Below are 15,313 nucleotides of genomic sequence, written 5' to 3' on the forward strand. Positions count from 1 at the left end.
CAGTACACAAGGGTACACCAAGAGTGTCCACCTCAAGTAACTGGGAGGCTGACCCGTTGAACCAATAGGACACCTAGTACACAAAACTACCTTACCAACTTAGGGAAGCAGAGAATATGAGAAGGCAAGGAAACAGATCACAAACCAAAGAAATGGAGGAGAACAAGCGACTGGACATAGAGTTCAAAACCACGGTTATAAGGTTTTTCAAGAATTTCATGGAAAAGGCCGATAAATTCAATGAGGACCAACTAGAAATTAAACATACACTGACTGAGATAAAAAATATTATACAGAGACCCAAAAGCAGACTAGAGGATTGCAAGAATCAACTCAAAGACTTGGAATACAAAGAGGCCAAGGACACTCCTCCAGAGAAGCATGAAGAGAAGAGAATTCAGAAAGTTGAAGATAGTGTAAGAAGCCTCTGGGACAACTTCAAGCGAACCAACATCAGAATTATGGGGGTACCAGAAGAAGAGGGAGAGCAAGATACTGAAAACCTATTTGAAGAAATAATGAACGAAAACTTCCCCCACCTGATGAAAGAAATAGACTTACAAGTCCAGGAAGCGTACAGAACCCCAAACAAAAGGAATCCAAAGAGGACCACACCAAGACACATAATAATTAAAATGCCAAGAGCAAAAGACAAAGAGAGAATCTTACAAGCAGCAAGAGAAAAACAGTTAGTTACCTACAAGGGATCTCCCATACGATTATCAGCTAATTTCTCAACAGAAACCATGCAGGCCAGACGGGAGTGGCAAGAAATATTCAAAGTGATGAATAGCAGGAACCTACAACCAAGACTACTCTACCCAGCAAAGTTATCATTCAGAATTGAAGGGCAGATAAAGAGCTTCACAGATAAGAAAAAGCTAAAGGAGTTCATTACCACCAAACCAGCATTATATGAAATGCTGAAAGGTATTCTTTAAAAAGAGGAAAAAGAAGAAGAATGATAAAAATTATGAACAACAAATACATATCTATCAACAAGTGAATCTAAAAGTCAAGTGAATTAAAAATCTGAGGAACAGAATAAACTGGTGAACTTAATAGAATCAGGCATAGAATGGGAGTGGATTGATAATTCTCAGGGGGAAAGGGGTGTCTGTGTGGGGAGTATGGGAAGAGACTGGACAAAAATCATACACCTATGGATAAGGACAGCGGGGGGGGGGGGAGGTAAGAGAAGAGGGGGGGTGGGAACTGGGTGGTGGGGAGATATGTGGGGAAAAAGGAGAAACAATTGTAATCTGAACAATAAAGATTCATTAAAAAAATAAATAAATAAAAAAAATAAAGGGCTACAGGTAGGGGAGGAGGAGGGGGAAGAGGCTCTATCAGGACCAAAACACTGGAGATAAACTTTAAAGGAAAGCTAAGATTTCACCGAAGAAGAATGGCTGTGAAGGGCAGTGCAGGCAGAAGAAACTGCAAGAACAAAGGACCAGAGATCAAAACCGAAAACTCTGTTCAACCCCACCCGTAGTCCCAAAGTAGAAGGAAAGGGGGAGGGAGTACAGACAGCCAAAGATCAGGCCCTTCCTTCTCATCTCTGAGGTTAACTCCCTCCTTACCTGGGCTTCTGATTGACGCTTTCTCATTGTGACAGAAGGTAAAGCACCTCAACTCTCTGCTAGTTAGTTTCCTCATCTACAAAATGGAACTCTTAATGCCACCTGGTTTTTGTGAGGATCAGACAAGATAAGTGTTAAGAGTTTAACGCTGCACACATATTCAGCACACAGGAAATGCCGGTTTGCTGTGGGTGGTGCACAGAGTGTATTTTGTAGACAAGGGAGCATTCTCCGACTCAACTACATTCCTTGTTCTCTTTGAAGGTCTTGATGTCCTTGACTCTTTCTTAAAGTTTCTTCCAAGATTCTCTCTACACACTTGAACACCAGGCCATTAGCTCCCTGAGAAAAGAGACAAAATCGACTCTTCCTGGTCTCTGCAGGACTTAACACTTAAAAAAGAACAGACCCCTAGAAACGTCATATGTGAATATGGGAATGGGAGGTTATCATCACACCAGGCAGCACAGTGGGCCTCAGAACTTGGTATGCTGTTGTTTACTCTCCTATCACGGATATACCTTCTTTTACTTCCAAAGGATCCGTCGCATATGCTCTGTCTTCAAGGGTTTTAAAGTGCTTTCTGGAGGCAATCGAGCACTAAGTGCTCAGCTGCTGTTCAGAAGAGAAATCTAGACCCAGTTCCTCCAGAGTTCTTACCTGGTCCCACAGCAATTCGCTAACACTAACTGGGTGTCCTCTGGTTCAGTCCAATCTGACACTGTCCACCTGGAGTAAGCACTAGATCCCTCCAGTTAAGAACTCAGTCTCACAAGATTGCCCCCACTTCAGATGCCAGCGCAAGTGGGACCACTGGGCGCCCACACTCCTGCCTAGATGACTACAAATTCAGGATTTCTATACAAACACCAGATCATTATGTTGTACAACTGAAACTAATAGAATGTTATATGTCAATTATATCTTTTTCTTAAGTCCAAAAAAAACTGGGGTTCCAAGAGCCCCTCAGGTTTCATAATTTGCTAGAACAACTCACAGAGCCCAGCCGAGTTATACAGTAGTCCCCCCTTATCCCGGGTTTTGCTTTCCTCAGTTTCAGTTATCTCTAGTCAACTGCCATCTGAAAATATTGAATGGGAAATTCCAGAAATAAATAATTTCCAAGTTTTAAATGGGGGGCGGCGGGGGGGAAGGGGGGGAAGAATACACTCCTTAGCTTCAGGCAGCCTGATCAAAGTCACAGCCACTCTATGGTGGCAACCACAGTGCCGCATACATCTGGGCTTCAACAAATATCGCAGATGAATATGTCTGTGGGGGCAGTAGCAACTCCACATCCTTTGGTAGTTTCCCCACTCTCCCTGCACCTGGCAGATAGCATCCTTCATGTCTGGTAACTTAGCTTATTTATTAACTAACTAGAGGCCCGGTGCATGAATTCGTGCATGAGTGAGGTCCTGGGGGCGGGGGGGGGGGGGAGCGGGATGTGATCGGCCCTCTGGCCGGCGGTGAGATGCCTTTGCTGGCCCGGGATCCGGATCCATCCTGCTGACATTAGCGCTGGTTGTTGGGAATCACCTGGTGGACACTTTTATATTGTTTCTTCCTTGCGGAGCGTCTAGGGAGGGAAAGCGGCTGCGGTGCCCGAGGCCGACTTCCAGGAGGCAGGTGGCTGTTGGGATCGTGCCTGCAGCACTGGTCCGTAGGTGCCTGGCCCGTTCTCCATAGATTGGACTTGCAGGACTACTGAGGGAGTGAGTGGCTGCTGGTGGGCTGGTGGGCTACCGGGATGGGTCTCAGCTGAGCGGTGCTCACGCTGTGGGAGTGCACTGACCACCAGGGGGCAGCTCCTGTGTTGAGCGTCTGCCCCCTGGTGGTCAGTGTGCGTCATAGTGACCAGTCATCCCGGTTGTTTCAGTCATTCAGGTTGTTCAGGTCATTCGGTCGCTTAGGCTTTTATGTATATAGACTAGAGGGCCGATGCACGAAATTTGTGCAAGAGTAGGCCTTCCTTCCCCCAGTTGCCAGCACCGGCTTCCCTCTGGCACCTGGGACTCGGGCTTCCCTCGCAGCCCCGGTTTCATCCAGAAGGACATTCAGTCTAATTAGCATATTACACTTATATTATTATAGATTTCTTCATCCACAACAGACATGTCAACAATTACAAAGACTGCACTAGAGCTCTGTGCAAAATGTAGTGGGGACCAAAAGGAGAAGCCCCTAAGACTCACTAAGGATGACAGGAAGGCTTCTTCACAGAGAAGCAGAACAAGCTGGACTTTGAGATGAGTAGGGAAAGGACACAAGGATTAAAGAAAGAAAACACAGTTAATGGGTAGAGCTTGGGGCTCCTGGAGTTTCTTGCAAGACTGAGCAACCGTTTCCCACAAGGCCAAGCCCACGGCAGGTGTACAGCAGCTATTAACTGCCTCTAGGGAGTTCTCTGCAAATCTTCCTCTCACTGCCTCAGCCCACCCAGCCTTACATCATTGGTCGGAGCTTTTTCCCTAAGGAGAACTGAGCTTTGCCAGAGTCCCACAGTGAGCAGTGATGGAGCAGTGATTAGGATCTGACTGAGTTATAGTCCTGGCTTTTCTATTCCTAACTCATAGGCTTTTATGGAGCTCTGGGGGCTGAGCTGCCTCTTAAAAGCCCACACGTGGAAAGCATGGTGGGTACTACCGGCTCATTATTGGTAAAATAAAAAACTAAGTTAGAGCTCCAAGTCATGGCTGATGTTAGAACAAATTCCAGATGGCTGAAGGAATTGAATGTTAAACATGAAATCATAAAAATAGTAAAAGGAGAAAATAGATGAATATTTATAATTATGGAAGGGAGGGGAGTATAGAGGACCATTCTAAGTTTAACACCAAGGCAAATAATAAAGAAAATATTCATACACACACACACACACACACACACACACACACACACACACACACTGCACTAGAAGACTGAGACAAAAGTAGAAATGTTAAAAAAACAACAACACCCCTCCATTTCAGAGTTAATGGGTATGAGGGAGAGAGCGCCCTGGGCCATGCCTTGGGGTGGTTAATTGGGAAACTGCATTTGGAGTATCTGATAAAGTTAGTCCCTTCCTTCTTACATTTACACTAATCAGCCAGCTGCAGGAGAGAATTATCTCAGACCAAACCAGTGAATGTGGGCTCTTGGGCCAGAGGCTAGGCCTTTCCCTGACAGCAATGAATGCCCAGGAGGAGAGAATTGCTGGCCCATACCCATGCGTGGTAGATAAAAATTGGAAGGGATATCTCCACTGAGGAGGTCCCCTGTGAGGAGTGAGAGATCCCAGCCCCTCACCAGGCCCCCCATCCCAGGGTTCCAGTGTCAGGAAGAGAATTCCCCATAACTTCTGGCAGTAAAAACCAGTAGGAATTGAAGCTGAGGGAGAGGAGGGCTTCTGCAGTCCCAGGCAGTTCCTCTTAAAGGGCCCATGCATGCACTCACTAAGACTCACTCCCTCTGAGCTCCAGCACTGGGATAGCAGCTTGAAAAGCACCATAGACATGGGGGGAGGAACTGAATTGTTGAGCATCAGGGCAAGAGCTGGGGAGGGGACAGCTTTCTCCCAGAGAGAAGTGCTAGCATAGGCCATTGGTAGCCTTTGATGAGCCCTCCCCCAATAGAGCCACAAGCAGACACCATAACTGAGACTATATCAACCTGGATCACACTATTGGCCCAACCCTAGTGATTCCCTGAGACCCTGCCCCGCTTAACTTTCAGGCCCACTCAAGCTGTTTCTAGTGGCTTTGCCATACAAATACCCAAATGGCCTGTCTTGGCTCATGCTTCAGATTTTGCTAATATCTCTCAAACAAGCAGCATCTAGCCTCAGGGTGCCCCTCTCACTAAGTGGCCCCAGCACTAGAAATAGCCAGTCTTGGTTCAAAGCTTGGCCTCTCCCTGACACTTTCAAGGTCAGCACAAGTAGCAGCCACCTGCCGATCACGTTGTAGCTCATGCCAGGTGGTCCCAGGCAGAACACAGGCAGCTGATCTTGGCCTGCACCTTCTGGGAGGCACCAGAGTCCACACACCCTGTGAACAGCTTCAGGCCATGTTGAAACACCACCACCAAACCACCTCCACAAGCAACAAGGGGAGGACTCAGTGGGCACCAGAGCCTCACTGAAGTAAGTCCTGCTCTGTGGGGTGGGCTCCTGCAGAGTTGATCCTCCACAGTGGTCAGAAACCAGGGGTTAGTGTTCACAGCCAGTCTTGCAGCTGATCAGCATAAAAAAGGACCAGTCAGAAATGAAGGATACACTAACTGAAAAGAAGAAAAATTTATAGGGAATCAGCAGTAGAACAGATGAAGCTGAGAATCAAATCAATGATTTGAAATATAAGGAAGCAAAAAACACCCGATCAAAACCGCAAAAAGGAAAATGAATTTAAAAAAATGAGTATAGTATACGGAGCCTCTGGGACAACTCCAAGCATACCAACATTTGCATCATGGAGACACAGGAGAGAGAGCGAGCAAAGAATTGAAAACCTATGTGAAAAAATGATGGAAAACTTCTATAACTTGGTGAGGGAAATAGACATACAAGTCCAGGAAACAGCGTCCCAAACAAGATGAACCCATAGAGGTCCACACTAAGACACATCATAATTAAAATGCAAAAGGTTAAAGGTCAGGAGAGAATCTTAAAAGCAGCAAGAGAAAAGCAGTTAGTTACCTAAAATGGAGCACGCATATGACTGTCAGCTGATTTCTCAACAGAAACTTTGCAGGTCAGAAGGAAGTGGCAAGAAATATTCAAAGTGATGAAAAGCAAGGATCTACAGCCCAGATTACTTTACCCAGGAAAGCTAACATTAAGAATGGAAGGACAGCCCTAACCGGTTTGGCTCAGTGGATAGAGCATCGGCCTGCAGACTGAAGGGTTCCAGGTTCAATTCCGGTCAAGGGCATGTACCTTGGTTGCAGGAGGCAGCTGATCAATGTTTCTCTCTCATTGATGTTTCTAACTCTCTATCCCTCTCCCTTCCTCTCTGTAAAAAATCAATAAAATATATTTTTTAAAAAAAGAATGGAAGGACAGATAAAAACTCCCCAGATACACACACAAAAAGCTAAGCAGTTCATTACCACCAAACCAGTATTATATGAAATGTTAAAGGACCTTCTTTAAGAAAAAGAAGAGGAAGAAAAAAAAAAAAACACTAAAAACAAGAAAATGGCAATAAGCACATATCTATCAACAATTGAATCTAAAAAACACACCACAAAATAAACAAATAAGCAGAACAGAAACAGACTCACAGATACAGAGAATATTTTGACTATTGCCAGATGGGAGGGAGGCTGGGAGGAAGGGTGTAAAAGGTGAAGGGATTAAGAAGTACAAATTGGCTGTAACAGAAAAGTCATGGGGATGTAAAGTACAGCATAAGGCAGTATAGTCAATAATCCTACATAATAAAAGAGTAGTATGCAAATTGTCCCCTCGACCAGGAGGTATTGTGCATAAAGGAAATTCAAGCAATTTTATTTCATCGCCTTACATTTGTAGGTGCATTTTTCTAGGAAGAGCAACCAAAAGGAAGTCCAAGTTCTCAAAAGAGCAACCAAAAGGAAGTCCAAGAACCACTGCCCTCTATGAAGACAACTCCAAATAGGGGGCATGGTGGGAGGTGCATCAAAGCCATATTAGGACAGTAGGACAGGAAGAGGCTGCCATGTGCAGACAGAGGCAGAGATTGGAGTGACGCGTCTACAAGCCAAGGAATGACCCCATCGCCAACTATCACGGGAAAGTAGGAGAGAGCCATGGAACAGATTCTTCCTCAGAGTCCTCAGAGGGAACCCTCCCTGCCAACTCCTTGATTTCAGACTTCTAGCCTCCAGAACTGTGAGAGAACAATTTTTTGTTGTTTTAAGCCACCCATGTTTTTGATACATTGTTATGGCAACATGAGGAAATGAATACACTCCCTAAATGGAACTTTATTCACTCTTTTAATATATTTTTATTGATTTCAGAGAGGAAGGGAGAGATAGAAACATCAATGATGAGAGGGAATCATTGATTGGCTGCCTCCTGCACGTTGGACCAAGCCCCGAAACCCAGGATGTGCCCTTGATCAGAATTGAACCTGGGACCCTTTGGTCCACTGGGGATTAAGATTGTATAAGATGGGGAGGGATGTGGGATGGGAATGGGGAGATGAGGACAAATATGTGATACCTTAATCAATAAAGAACTTAATTAAAAAAAAGAATTGTATAAGATACCAAAGGTGATGGGGGAGACAGATTCCTTAAAAATAAAAAGGAAGAAAAGAATAATCACCATATAAAGTATGATAAATGCTATTAGCGAGATAATTTCAAGGGTCTATGAGAGCTCAACAGTGTGGTACATCACCCAGACCAAGAAGGTGGGGTAAGAGGATGGTACCTACACGGCCTCTTTAAGAATAAATGTTCATTAGTCAGACGAAAAGAAGAAAGGAGGAAGGAGGAGGGGTGATAGATTGGATGAAGGAGGAAAAGGAGTCAAGAATGGCACCCAGGTAGCTTGATATGGGCAATATGGTCCTAGTCACTAAGGCAGGTCAGACCAGAAAAGGTACAGATATAAAGAAAAAAAAAGATTGATTCAATTTTGGACATGCTGCGTCTCAAGTGCCTGTAATATACAGGGAAAGGTGACCAATACAGAAGTTCCAAATTTCTAGAAACCCGATTTCCAGGAGACATTAGTATTCCAGGAAACAAGGGAGAGGGAGTCTACTGAAGGTTGTACTAGTTCAGGTGCCCTAGGAAACAGAGCCTGAGGCAAGGATTACACGCTCGTACTTTTTATGGAGGTACAAACCCAAAGCCTCAAGAATGATATATGCCTGGGAGGGATAAATGGTGTTGGAAAAAAATAAAATAAGGATATATAAGGGAAGGGAGGCAAGGAGGGAGGGAAAACAATGTAAGATGCAGAAAGGGAAAAGCAGCTTGTTGGCCAAGAACGACACAGTTGGGGGATTTGAGAAATATTAGGTAGTGATGATAGCCTAGAGAATGGAGGGGATTATTTAAGAAGACTCTGTAGAATGATCCTAAGCCTGAGTCCTATACCAATATCAAAGGACAAGAACAAAAAGAAGATCCCTTAAGAGAAACAGGGAGAAAACAGTCACAGAATTAGGACAATCAGAAACCATCGTTAGGTAGTTAAAACAGACAGGAATTTATGAGCAGGTATAGGTGAACACAGGATACCATAGGACCAAGCTACTCAAAAATCCTAACCATCAGACATTAACCCAGACCTTGTTAGAAATGCAGAATCTGCCTGGCTGGCGTGGCTAGGTGGCACAGCCTTCAAGAGACTCTCGCTCCCCTTTTTCCTGGAATATTAATATCTCCTGGAACTCTGGTTCTTAGAAATTTGGAAATACTGTATTGGCCACGAACCAGGAAGTCATGGTTTGATTTCCAGTCAGGGAACATGCCTGAGTTGTGGGCTTGATCCCCATTAGGGGGGCGTGCAATGGTTCTCTCTCATCATTGATGTTTCTCTCTCTCTCTCTCTCTGAAATGAATATAAACATCTTTTTTAAAAATTCAGAATCTGAGGACTCACTCGTATTTACTGAATCAGAATCTACCCTGTAGCCTGATCATCAGGCCTTTCATATGAGCATTAAAATTTGAGGAGCTCTGGCATCCAACAACATTGCTGGAAAGGCTGGCAGAATAGACTTAAAAAATGGAGCTTCCAGAGATCACTGTAAGCCCTCAGAATCCTCATGCCTCTGCCATCAAGATCAGGAAAGAAGCCGCCACCACTATTGCTAAAGAAGCTGCTGAACCAGGACGCTGGTGACCACGAGACCAGTCTGCCATGATCCACGCCAGCAAAATGGATGCCTCACTGCTGCCTCTCACCTCTTAGTTCCGTGTTCAAGTCTCATGTAAGTTTATTTCATTGGCAATTCCTGAATCACATTCAAGGGAGTCTAGAAAGTGTAGCTTCCCAATTGTAATGACTACTAGAAGGAAGTAGAAAGTGATGTCGTGTGAACCAGTCTACATATCCCCCATCAGTGGTGTCATGGAAACTCTAACTGGTCCTGATAACTCTTTCCTAATATCTATTCTCCCCTTCATCCATGGTAATAGAAGTTTTAGCTGGGCATAAGACTGCCCAGAATAAAGATGTTTCCCAGCCTCTCTATAGGTAGATATAACCATGTGACTAAATTTGGGCCAATAATATAAAAGTGGAAATGTCCCGTAACAGCTCCTAGGAATCTTTGAGTGTAGATTGCAGGAGCGTGTCCTTTATGTCTTTCGTTGTCCCTCCCTACAACATGCTGCTTGGCACCATCTTGGACTCTGAGGTTGAGGGCTACACCCTGGCGTTGGCAGGCAGAGCTAGAAAGAGCCTGAGTCCTTGAGTACTTCATAAATCAGCCTTCATTCCTGCTCTGATGACTTACTGCTGAATACACAAAAGACAATTCAACCATTGTTATCTTAGATCGTTCCCAGCAGAACCCAATCCTAGCCAATACAGATTTCAAGGGCACTGGTTCTTGACATTTTGGCAGATTCCTTGAAGAGTCCAATAAATTCTCTGTCCATCCTCCCTAGAAAAATGAACATTTGTGCAACATCTTATGTAACAATTTCAGAGACTGCATGGTGTTTCTTCCTGAAGATAATCTAGGAATTCATAGATTCCTGCTTAAGAACCCCTGGAGCTGAGATTTTTGAGAAGGATTTTAATCAACAGGCAAATGGCTCAGAGGAAAGGCAAACACTGAGACGTGGCCCTGAATTTGGCTCCAGATTTGATGCCTTGGTAGGAGCAATTTCAGGGGGTGAGGTAGGGCAGGAGCTAGACTACAGAGTGCTGAGGGGATGGGAATGAAGAAAGTGGAAGCAGCAAGTACTGTCAACAGTTTGGAGTAGCGTGGCATAGAAGGTAGAGGTGGCCAGGAAACAGTGAAGGCCTTGGGTCCCAGGGAGGGTTTTCCTAGGTTTTCCTCTGCTTCTAGGACCAAAGCAGCCAGAGTGAGAGTGATCTGGGGTATCCAACACCTTTCCGTGCTGCAGGCCATCAGGTGGCTTTGGCCGTCACTGCCCGGAAATGATGATGCGATCTCAGAAAGGAGGAGAGTGGGAGCCTGGAAATAGGAAGGGTCTCTGAGGAAATGAAGGCTAGATGATTTTGGCTCAGCCACATTAGAGGCTGTTAGTCTTTTCTCTTTCAGACACTCCATGCTCGGTTGCCTCTGGGAACCGCCCCTTCTTTCCCCACATCTGGGATTGCTGTTGGAGGCTGGACCTCAGGCCTGAAACCAATGCGTCCAATAGCCTCAGCACACCCGTGGAGCTAACGTCCAAGCAGACCACAGCTTGTCCCCTGGAGAGGAGAGGGAACCGCACCCCCATCGCCTGGTTTACCTTCCCAGTGGGAAGCTATTTCACGCTTTTTTTTCCTTTTTTTTTTCAATCAGGCCTCGGACTGGTGTTCCTGATGTGCTGCCATGAACCTCCACCTGCAGCTCCTCAGCCCTGCGCCGCTCTCCCAGGCTCATCCCTTCCTGGTCCCCCTGAGCCCTTCCTTTTCATCACCCCCCTGAACACATTAGTCACTTACGTCTTCTCTTTCTTTAACATCAATCATCCTTTCAAATGATAAAACCACCTTCCCAGTCAAAGATTTATTGTACAGGGAACACTCCCCAGCTCCCCATGGAGCTGAAATTAGACAAAGGCTGGTCACATGTCGGAAAGCGGAGAAGGAAGCGGCTCAGATTTATGTCAGAGCCCCGGGGAGCAGCCCCGGCAGTGGGAGCCTATCACAGAGGCACCGCCCTGAGCTGCTGACCCTTTGTGGGAACACAAAGCACTCATTTATCTCCCGTCTTGGAGGAAGTGAGGGTCCTCACTGGGGCCTGGCGCTTGCTGCCAGTTTGCCGATCCCTGGGCCACGTGATCAGGTTTCAGTGGTCCCTTAAAGTTCTCAAGCATCCAGGAGAGAAGCGAGGTCCCAGGTCAGAGCCTGAGCAGGGTTCACTCGCACCTCTGCGGCTCCCTCTTCCCTGGACATGCTCCCGCTGCTCTGGAATGCGGCAACCTCCAGGAAGGAGACCGGGCTTACAAAGTGGAAATGGTCCAACGACACGTGTAAACATCCCACCAGGACGCCTCCCACTTCCCACTCTCAGTCCCCAGTGTTTGAAAACAAAGCTCAGCAGCCTCAGAAAGCCTTTAGGATAGATAAGAGCTGAGCCAAATCCTGGTGGGCCTGGTTTCCTAGAGCGGCCTTATCCCCCTCCACTGGCCAGAGAAGTCAGCAGAAGGAGTACGCTTCTCCTGGAATTTTAGCAGGGTGTCTAGGGGGGAAGAGGCACTCTGGATTCTGAAAAACCTGGGTCCCAATCCTATCCTTGCTGTGTGACTTTGGGTACTTCCCTTAACTTCTCTGAGCTTCCACTTACTTTCTCAACGGTAAAATAAGGATTATAACTCCTCTTAATAAAGTTGTAAGAATCCAATGACATGATGTCTGCACAGTTCCTGGCTTTTATTAATTACTAACCTGCTTGGAAATACAGTCTCTAAGTAACTTCTTGTTTACCATTTCCAGAAATTCTTTCCTCTCAGCTACCAGCTTACCTTCCTCCTGTCTCATCATTTCTTTCCCCAGCACCTGGAAAGATTTCCGGGGTTCCTGCTACTCAAAGGTCCCAGGTGAGCAGCCTCACCTAGCAGCTTGCTAGAAAAAGAGAATGTCAGGCCCCACCCCGGACCCTGTGAGTCTGAGTCTGCATTTTAATAAGACCCCCCAAGTTTTTCTCTGTGCATATTAGAGTTGGAGAAGCGCGTGCACTAGCTCACTCCTTGTTTCTGTTACTTACAGCACCAAATACCACCAGGTTTCCATAGTTCACACCACTGTGAACGCTGACAAGAAGGGGAGCCATCTTAAAGGGGAGCCAAGCAGCCATTCCAGAGGAACGACCTTGCATGTCCTTGAACCTTTGAACGTTTGACCTGAGCCAGAACTTTAGGCTGGGCCAAACCAACATTGTCTTTCAAATAACTCTGCGAAGCTCAAAGAAAAGCAGACGTCCTGACCACAAGGATTGAAGATTATGGACTCTCTTTCTGAAGATAGAATCAGTAACCAGCCATGTATAGCTAAAGAGTAACTCAGCTTGTTAGCATCAATAGGAACTTCTTCTTTCTATTCATCTAATTATTCCCTTTGTCTTTTCTCATAAAAATCCATTGTTCTCACCCTGTAATCGAGACACTATTTGGGTTTTTGCCTGAATCTATGCTTCCAGAATTGCAATTCTTTGATCCCAAGTAAACGTTGCCTCTCATTTTGGCTTTTTATGTTTAGGTTAACACCACTTAAGAGGAGTTTCCCCCTGGTAAATTGCATACTACATACTAAAAACAACGTAACTGTGACACTTATGTAACAACAAGCCATAATATTAATAAGGTTAATAATAACACAGTCTAATACATGTTTGATATTTACAACATCCTATTATAACAATCTCATCTGACTCTAGAATACAGTCATATACCGCATAATGACATTTGGGTCAACAATGTACCACATAAACAAAGGGGTCCCACAAGATTATAATGGAGCTGAAAAATTCCTATTGCTGAATGATGTTGTAGCCATCGCCAAGTCACAGAGCAATGTATCACTCACATGTTTGTGGTGATACTGCTGCCGGTCATATAAAAGCATAGCACGTACAATTATGTACAGCACATAATAATGATCATAAATGACTATGCTACTGGTTTATATATTTACTCTATGTATATACTTTTTATCTCCATTAAACAGGGTTGCTGCTGTTGCCCTGGCCAGTGTGGCTCAGTTGGTTGAGCGTGGTTCCGTGCACCAAAAGGTTGCCAGTTTGATTCCAGTCAGGGCACATGCCGATTGATGTTTCTCTCTCACATGGATGTTTCTCTTCTCTCTCTCTCTCTCTCTAAAATAATTAATTAAAAACACATTTTTAAAAACGGTTGCTGTAAAACAGTATGCTGTGTTAGAGGGACAACAGCCTCATACATCTCATATTTTTACTGTGTCTTTTGATTGCATCATTTTCTCCTGTGCTTGATTTAATCTCATATTGTTTTGTACAGTAACAGGCTGGAGAGGCTCGTAGCTTAGGAGTACCAGGCTAGGTGTATAGTAGGCTATACCACCTAGGTTTGTGTAAATGCACTTTCTGATATTCTCACAATGAGAAAATTGCCTAAAAATGCATTTCTCATCACACATGTTGTCTCGTTGTCTTTGGAATTTTCATGCTTATGTGAATTCCCCATACACATATATTACAATTTTATTTTCTCCTGTTGACCTGTCTCTGTGAATTTGATTATTAGCCCAGCTAGAAGAACTTAGAAGGTGGAGAAAAGTATAATTTTTTTAGATCCCACAACAGCTTTCTCAAAACCCCACCAGTCACTTCTACTGACTTCTCATTAGCCATCCCTTTCAGCAACAAAGGCAAGGAAATGTGGTTTTATTAGCCAGGAACATTGCTGCCCCAATGTAAGTGTAAAGAAGGTGGGGATAATGCCTATTAGGATAAAAGCTAGCATTCTCTGCCAAAAGGGGCCTGAATGGGAAAAATTCACTATAGCCACCTGGAGAGCAGCAGTGACCTTAGTTTGAGGGATAGAGCTAGGGAGGTAGGCAGAAAAATAAACACCCTGATCTCCCTCTCCTCCCTCACTCCATCTCTTACCAGGGCTCTCATTCGCCAAACACAATAGGAAACCAGAGGGCAGGAGTATGGTTCGTGGGTCAGGCTCCCAGGGCCAAAAGCAGGGAAGAGAAGGGAAGTGGCTACATGGAGGGGCAAGAAAAGAGAGCAGCACACCATGACAATCAAGGGAAGATGGGACTCTGTTTTGTTTGGAACTTAAGTTCACACTCTCCTGGTATTTGAGCGAATAATGTAACATATCTGTATCAGTCTGTATTCCTAGTTGCATATTCACAGAGGATCTAAGGCACAAGCATATGATTGCTTAGTTATATCTCCCAGTGGGGAGTCTGTCCAAGAATTTCTATATTAAAATATATAAAGATAGATAGATACTTTTTTTAAAAAAATTGATTTTAGAGAGAGAGGAAGGAGAGAGAGACAGAGAGAGAGAAACATTGATTTGTTGTTCCATTTGTTTATGCACTGATTCTTGTATGTGCCCTGACGGGGACCAAACCTGCAACTTTGGTGAATTGGGAGGATGCTCTAACCAACTGAGCTATACATGCTTTTTTAAAAATATAGAATGATTCATGAATTTATGTGTTATCCCTGTACAGGGGCAATGCTAATCTTCTCTGTATCATTCCAGTTTTAGTATATCTGCTGCCCAAGAGGGCAGGAACTATATATTCTTGTATTATACATTTATTTTACTTACCCCTTTACATGTGACATTTCATGGTTTAATATTATGAAGTTGTGATGTAGGTTGGTCATATTATCTATGAATGCTAAAAATGGTGTTGAAAAATATCTATACTAATAAAAGGGTAGTATGCAAATTGGTCAGGATGCCCTCACAGTAATGACCCAACAGCATACTGCGTGGGGTGACAAGGCTGGCAGGGAGGTTAGTGAGGGATGACCAAATGACTGAACAGCAGGCTGTGTGGGGCAACCAGACTGGCGGGGGGGCGGGGGCAGTAAGTGGTGACCAGGCCAGCAGGG

At 44.8% G+C, this 15,313-nt stretch overlaps 1 non-coding gene across 1 annotated transcript; it reads right to left on the reverse strand.

Annotated features, from left to right (window-relative positions):
* Window positions 1–14,877: 14,877 nt before the first annotated feature.
* Window positions 14,878–14,984, reverse strand: LOC114231740 (U6 spliceosomal RNA). The gene has a single exon (XR_003617740.1). It is a non-coding gene; the product is annotated as a U6 spliceosomal RNA (small nuclear RNA).
* Between the last annotated feature and the right edge of the window lie 329 nt (window positions 14,985–15,313).

Source organism: Eptesicus fuscus, chromosome 15 (assembly GCF_027574615.1).
Source record: "Eptesicus fuscus isolate TK198812 chromosome 15, DD_ASM_mEF_20220401, whole genome shotgun sequence".
In the NCBI taxonomy this organism is placed as follows: Eukaryota; Metazoa; Chordata; class Mammalia; order Chiroptera; family Vespertilionidae; genus Eptesicus; species Eptesicus fuscus.